Source organism: Triticum aestivum, chromosome 6D (genome assembly GCF_018294505.1).
Source record: "Triticum aestivum cultivar Chinese Spring chromosome 6D, IWGSC CS RefSeq v2.1, whole genome shotgun sequence".
Taxonomy (NCBI): Eukaryota; Viridiplantae; Streptophyta; class Magnoliopsida; order Poales; family Poaceae; genus Triticum; species Triticum aestivum.
Window position 1 is genome coordinate 475,873,545 of NC_057811.1, and position 7,819 is coordinate 475,881,363.

Sequence of the window (7,819 nt, forward strand, 5' to 3'; positions counted from 1 at the left end):
TCTATCTCGGGCGACCCTAACCGTATCGGTGTCTATATAAACCGAGGGTTGTAGTCATTAGGGTTAGAGCTTTATTCATCACCTCGTACCTTAGGGTTTAGCTCATGCTGATCTCGAGGTAGATCTACTCTGTAAACCACATTATACATCCAATATAATCAAGTAGGACGTAGGGTATTACCTCCTTGAGAGGGCCCGAACATGGGTAAACACCGTGTCCGTCGTCCCTTGTTTCCCATTGATCTCAGATCCATAGTTCGGGACCCCCTACCCCGAGGTCTGCGGTTTTGACACCGACACCGGGCTCTATCATTTCGATCGAGCCAAGCTTGGTATCCGTCCCTTCTATTCGGAGGGTGATCTCTTGATCCATATACGGATCTAGAATGGCCTACTCTAGCGGCCAGGTCATGCCGAAGATCATATTGATATTCCGGCTGTGCCGCCTCCTTGCCTTTATGGCAAGGAGGGGCGGGTAGGTGTTCGGCCTCACCAGTCGGCTTGTCACTTCCTTGAGGGGGGCGGTCGAGCTGGTCACCTTGAATTCATTTGGGTGGTACGGGCTCAAGAGCTTCGTCATCAAACTGTGGCAGCAGCTTCCTCTTTGGATAACTTCTGTGTTGCTACTCATGGTCGTACCCCTCTTCGACCGGGAGGACTTTTGTCCATCTGTCGTTGAGGGTATCCTGATCGGCTTTGAGCTGTTGATGCTTCTTCTTGAGGCTGCGAGCGGTGGCTATAAGTTGTCGCTTGAACCGCTCCTGATCAAGCGGGTCTTCTAGGACTATGAATTCTTTGGCTCCAAGGCTAACCTCCTCTTCGGAAAGAGGGAGGTAATTACTGTCCTCGGAGTCGTTGAGGTCCTCGGGGTCAACTTCATCTTCCTACTCCTCCAAGCCGTCGGGCTGCTAATCCAGGGCAGGGTCACCGAATTCTTCGATGTTGTCCAGGGTGTGTTCCTCTCCAGTATCCATATGGGTTTCCCTGCTTCTTCGTCCATTGGTCCTGCGACGCTGTCGTCGGTGTTTAGGCGGCTCCTCGCCCGGCTTGGTATTGTGTCTAGGGGAGCCATTGTCAGCGTTGGCACCATCACCACTGTCCTTGGGAGTGTCAACCACGTATACATCATAGGTCGAGGTGGCCGTCCATCGGCTGGCGGCAGGGGTGTTGGTGTGGACCGATGGTTCGACATCGTCGTCCATGTCCTCGGCCTCCTCAGAGGAGTAGTCCAGCATATCGGTTAAGTCTTCGATAGTGGCTACTAAGTGGGTGGTGGGTGGGATGTAAAATTCCCACTGATCCATCTCACGGTCCCCGGGTAGGTCGTCTGAGATGCTCATCTCTTGGATCCGATTTCGCGCCTCGTTTGTTAGAGCGAGGCTGCACGAGTCAACGTGCGGGATTCCTTCGGAGTAGAATTCTGGAGTGCCAGTAGGCGGTGGGGAGGGTCTGGCTGATGGGGTCTTGCTCTTGGGATGCCGGACTGGTGTCCAGGCTCGAGGCCGGATCGGTGGCAATGGAGGAGAGTTCGGCCAGGACCGTCCCCTAGTTTACAGGTGCCGAAGTAGAACTAAGGCTCGAGGCCTGCCCCGAGGTGGGGGTGTGAGCGCAGCCAGAGCCAACTCTGGGCTTTCAGGGGCGGCTGCATCCAGGTTCGAACCCTGGTGCGCATTGATGGCTGATTCGATGACCGGGCCGAGGGTGGATTCGGGAGTCGAGGCTCCCAGCTAATTGGGCGACCCGGGCAGAGCTGAGAAGCCCATGAAGATCAGATCGCCCCGAGCGTCGGCGACGTACTCCAGATTATCGAACCTGATGTGATGCTCGAGGGCGAAGTTGTCGCCTGGTCGAGACGACCGGTCGAATTGGCGGGTAGAACAATGTTGCCGAACGCAAACAGTTGGCCGAGGACGAAGATGTCTCCGGAGTTGATGTCGTCTCTGATGATCAGGCGAGCCATCGATCCTTTGGCGATCCGACAGCGGAACTCTCAATGAAAGCACCAATGTCGGTGTCAAAACCGGCGGATCTCGGGTAGGGGTCCCAAACTATGGACCTTGGATCGATGGGGAACAGTAGACGAGGGACACGATGTTTACCCAGGTTCGGGCCCTCTCTAAGAGGTAAAACCCTACGTCCTGCTTGATTGTGTATGAGGGGGTTACAGAGTGGATCTACCATGAGATCAGGCAAACTAAACCCTAACTAGTAGGATGGTGACTGTTCTCCTGGCCTCTACGAACTAAGCCCCCTGGTTTATATAGACACCAGGGGTGCTAGGGTTTACATATAGTCGGTTACATAAAACGGAGCACCGAATCTTCCATCTTGACTTGGGGCATACACACACGAGGTCTTCGGCCCGGACACAATACGGCCCAACAGTCCGGCCCATGAGAGATGGGCCGCCCATCCGAGGACCCCCTAGTCCAGGACTCCCTCATAGACGGTGAATAAGAATGACTTTTTTCCTTTGCAGTTTCTAGTGCGAAACAACAATTTTAAATAGGAGATATTTGAAATTTGGTGAGGTATTTAAGATTACGTGTACACATCGATATAAGGTTAAAGAATTAAATAAGAAATATTTAATTCAATATGTACAATAAATTATGTGCATTTCCATGTACATGATCACCGATGAATTGGGATGCTCATCCATGATCGAAATAAATATAATATACATGTACATATCTTCAGTTGCTGAATATTAATTTTGTACATCTCAATAATCAATGAAATATAATAAATTAATATTATATATATAGTAATTTACTTGGTGGCTATTAATTTGGGAAATCTCACCAAATCTCTAGTTTAATGTGATAAATCCACTATAAAAAGGCTTGCCCATTTCTTCTGTTCTCGTCAGAACTTACATATCACACCAAGATCAACAACTCGCTCCTTCAACACAAACGACCAGTTGAAATGAGGAATACCCATGTGTTGCTTATGTCTGTGGTCTTACTCGTGCTAGCATCAGGTAGTCATTTGTCCATGTAATACATATTTGCTTAATGTCTCTCACCAAATAATGGTCATGTTGTGATCGTTCGTTTTCTTCATCGTGGGATTTTGCAGATGTGGTAGTGGAGGCATCAAGATATTCTAGCATTAAAGAATTCGTATGTGTGGAGAAAATTTTCCCACCTCGAACATGTGATACCCATGCTTGCGAAGAGTCATGCTACAAACGTACAAGGCAATACAAATCTGGCGAGTGTGTTGCTCAGGGGTGCAAGTGCAAGTTATGCATATATCAGCCTCCGGCCATCCATAATAATGAACAAATGGGTTCTAACTAGCTAAGTAGGATTGGTTTTTGAGCAAATAATGTGGCAGAACCACAAATGGTGTAGAAGCAAGGTTTTTCACTCATATGAGCCATATGAAGAGTGATGAATTTAGTCTTGCTTCTTGAATTGTCTGGAATTAATAAATGGTTTATCAAATTTGAGAAGTAGTCTATAAATTTTGGGTGCTTGACTTTGCATGTGTATTCAGTTGAACTAACTGATTTTTAATGAAGAAACTGATATGTTTGTTTCCTTTCTATTTTTTTACTTGAACTTTTTTATAATGAAGGTCTAGACTTCAATTTCTTGCATCTTGAGTTCATGATGAAATGTTTAGATTTTGATGTTCTTGTACTGTTCTCGTTTTTTTTTGTTACTTGGTTTCTGCATCCGAACTGACAGTGTTATTATCTCTCAATTTTTGTATTAATTTTCACGAACTACCCAAGAAAGTCGGTGATTTTTCAATCCTTTTAAATGATTTTTTTACAAATGTGCTCATATGAATTCTTCTAATCCTAGTTTTTTTAATGTTTGTACTGCTCTGAGTTTCTCCCAACTTACAAAACCTATATGTGTGAACCTATCTAAACATTCTCAGTCTGAATCTCGTGACGGATTTTTTTATGTTTGTAATTTCTTATTTTACAAAACCTATATGTGTGAACCTCTCTAAACCTTCTTTATCTTTCACACATGAATCTCATGAAGGATTTAATTTATGTTTGTACTTTCTTATTTTCCTTCTCTGAACTCCATGTGCTTTGATACATGAACTTACATAACCTATATGTGCGAACATCTCGACTTTAAGTTCTAGTTCTCCATAAATGGATTTACTTCATTTTTTAGTGTGTCCCCAGACTGAAAGTTTGAACATTGGTAGTCTCTATACTTTTCCATGCATTTTTTTCCTCAGCGAGATGTGTACTCTCACAAATTGAATTCATTAATTTTTTGTTGTTGATAGACCTTGAACTTTCTTATATTTATTATGAGATCCCTAAGTTTCGCATATTTAACTACTGCAGTTTTCAAGCACGCATACTTCCAGCACCAAATGCATACACTCTCAGGAAAGGACCACACAAGCATGTAACATATAGAGCCAGAGCTACTCGTCTAGCCACACGCATACAGAGAGCTATAGTTGCTTTTATTTAACTAGTTTGAAGTTTTAACGATGCTCTTTTTTCTCCAACTTAGTTTGAGCTCAAAACGTGCATATACGTTTGATATGTGGCAGTTCAAAATGAGCAAAAACACAAGTTCAGCTATAGTAAGACACTAGTTCGGCTATAGCCAAGCAAGTTTATCTGCAGTCCAGGAACAATATTATTTTTGTGTATTGACTGGATGACAGTATGTGAATTTTGTTTTTCTGCACTTCTTGAAATGAATATTTGAACCATCATATGTGGGTATGCGAACCAAAATTCAGAAGAGGTGTGGGAACAAGTTCTGTAATTGAACAAGCATCTATAATAGCTTCAACATTTTCACAATAGTGAAGGCACAATATTCCTCCCATTCCAGTAGCTCAACAACCATCAAATTCTTCCTAAAACTTCTTTAATTCCTGAAACTACCATCAATCTACATTCTAACAATAACATGCACATTCGGAATGATGTATCACTTTAATTAGTGAATTGTCTCGAACAAACACTAGTTTGTTTGGAGTGGACTACATTAGCGTATGTGCAAAACTGTTCTTTTTCTCCGGCGAGTGAACTGTCATTAGTCTAACATAAGAATGGATGCAATATGTACATATGAACTATTTACTTTGGCCACTTTTACTTAACAAAGCAAAAAAAACATCAAATGTAAATAAAATTAGGGGTAGGTCATGATTTTATTCTTCACCACATGTTCTACCCCCTTATCTTCTCATCACAACCAAGGCTTCTTTGGAAAACCCTATTCACCGCTCTCTGCGGCGAATTGTCGGGATTTCGCACAGGAGAAGTATGCGAGCGACCATACATGGGCCGGCCCACTTGATGTGCGGCCAACGGTTTTGGGAACCCTCCAGAAGGTTCCCTGAACCGGTTTTTCTGTGATGTTTCCTTTCGGATTTTCTTGGTTTTCTTTTGTTTTTTCTTTTTTGTTTATTCTTTTTTTACTTCTTTTTCTGTTTCTGTTTTTCTTTTCTTTCTATTTTCTTTCCTCTTTTACATTTTGACATTTTTATTTTTCAAAATATGTTCAGAAATTATTAAAAAAATACATTTTCCAAAATTTGTTCCAAATTTCACAAAATGTTCCTATTTTCAGTTTTTGTTCGGAAATAGAAAAAATGTTCAAAATGCAAAAAAGTTTAGAATTTCAAAATTTGTTAGTTTATTGTCAATAAATGTTCAAAAATTTCGATTTTTATAATTTGATAAATTTGTTCAACATTTGAGAAACTATTTCCTTTTTAAAATTTTGTTCACAATTTCAAAAAAAAATCAAGAATTTCGAAAACTTTTCCCATTTTGAAATTTTGTTCACAAATTAAAAAAAATCATATTTTTAATAAAATTCCACAAATTAAGAAAATGTTCGGGATTTCAATAATCATTCTTGTTTTCGAAGTTTGTTCATGTTTTTAAAGTTTGTTCACATTTTTTCATTAAAATGTTTGGAGTATTTTCAAAATGTTCGCATTTTACTAAAAAATGTTCGTGTTTTCAAAATTTGTTCACATTTTTTCATTAAAATGTTCATCCTTAAAAAAATGTACACGGTTTCAACATTTTGTTCGCAATTTCAAAAAATGTTCCGATGTTTCAAATCTGTTTACATTTCCAAAAAAGCATACCAATACGTATTTTGTTCGGATTTTTGAAAAAAATTCTTCATATTTTTAACTTTCTGTTCTGAATTTATAAAATGGTCTTGTTTCAAATTTTTGTTCCAAAATTATAAACTATTCATAATCTCAGAAAATATTCGGTAATTTCAAAAAATGTTCGCATTTTTCGTTCTGTTTTTTATAAAAATTGGATTTAGAAAAATGGTTCGCTTTTCAAAAAAGACTTTGGAATATAAAAATGGTATTTCAAAAATGTTCGCAATTTTAAAAAAAAGTTTAACAAATGTTTTCCAAATCTCAACGACTGCTATGTGTTCTTATCGTATGTTGCGCCTATATTTATAGTAGATGATTACTGGTGTATTGGTTATCCGCTTGTGTTTGTAGCCTGCGTAGTGCGAGGGCTCAGGATTGAATCCTGCCTCTCGTGGATTTTTTTTTCGCGGGACAGAAAACAAGAAGCGTCACGTAGGTGGGCCGGCCCAGGCGGAGGACTGCCCGCGCGAAACCCCGCCATTCTGCCGCATAATGAGGCAGGTAGGAACTCCCGACTTCTTTACCCCCCCTCTCTCTCTTCTTCGGGGCGACCAAATCCCACCAGTAGTGCCTTTTCCGCTAGAAGAGATTGAAGGCAAAAATCGAGCAGAGCATGGCAGTCACATGCGGCAGCTTGGAATTGTGAGAGTGCAGCAACATTTGCATGTCACGCGGGAGAACACATCATTCGGGCAAGCCTGCGGCCAGCCAATGCGCTGGATGATGAGAGCCGTCCACCGGCACACCTCGGTTGAACTGCTCCAACTCATGATGTTAAAGATCCCAGGAAACAGTTCATCCATTCAATTTTCAACAGACATCACATGTGCATTAACAGATTAGCAGTTCAATTTCAACAGTAGAAGATCTCATGAATGCTAAACCAAAATTCTAGGGACAAATAGAATGTATTACCTCCATCCCAAATTATTTTTCTTAGATTTTTTTAGGACTAGAGTAAACAGGCTTACTCCAGTGGGGGGTTACATTCAGCTAGCATTAGGTTCCTTAAACCGTCGGGGACATTTGCAATCCGGAAGTGGTTCCCTGTTCTCCTTGCTTCTGTTGCGAGTTCATGCGCACGGGAGTTTTGTTCTCTGGCAATGTGAATCACCTACTGACTAGCAAAGCTTGCTAGAGTTGATCTTATATCCATGAGCACTCCATAGTTAGCTGACCGGTTCTGGCCGCCTTCTTTGAGATCATCAGCTAAAGACTTGTAGTCTGTTTTCACCAGAATATGCCCGTTAAACCTTGATGCCAATGCTTGCAAACCCGTCAGCAAGGCATGTCCCTCCGCCTCCTGAGAACAATTTGCAGGGCCTAGCTTCCTGCCCATCGATAAGTAGACCTACCCTTTATAGTCTCTCGCTACTGCGCCTCCCCAGCATTGTCCGCTGTGAGGAAGGAAAGATACATCTATGTTCAGTTTTGCAGTTCCTCTCGATGGTGCAGACCACTGTACTTTCTGACTTGCATGATCCCTACGGTTCAGACTGGTCTGAGCTTGATAACCCACAAGTATAGGGGATCGCAAATGTTTTCGAGGGTAAAGTATTTAACCCAAATTTATAGATTCGACACAAGGGGAGCCAAAGAATATTTGAAGGTATTAGCAGCTGAGTTGTCAATTCAACCACACTTGGAGATTAATTATCTGCAGCAAAGTGATCAGTAGCAA

General features: G+C 41.8%; 1 long non-coding RNA gene across 1 annotated transcript; it reads left to right on the forward strand.

Moving 5' to 3' along the window:
• The first annotated feature begins 2,860 nt into the window (after positions 1-2,860).
• Positions 2,861-3,466, forward strand: LOC123142856 (uncharacterized). The gene is made up of 2 exons (XR_006470599.1): positions 2,861-2,986; positions 3,085-3,466. It is a non-coding gene; the product is annotated as an uncharacterized lncRNA (long non-coding RNA).
• The last annotated feature ends 4,353 nt before the right edge of the window (positions 3,467-7,819 follow it).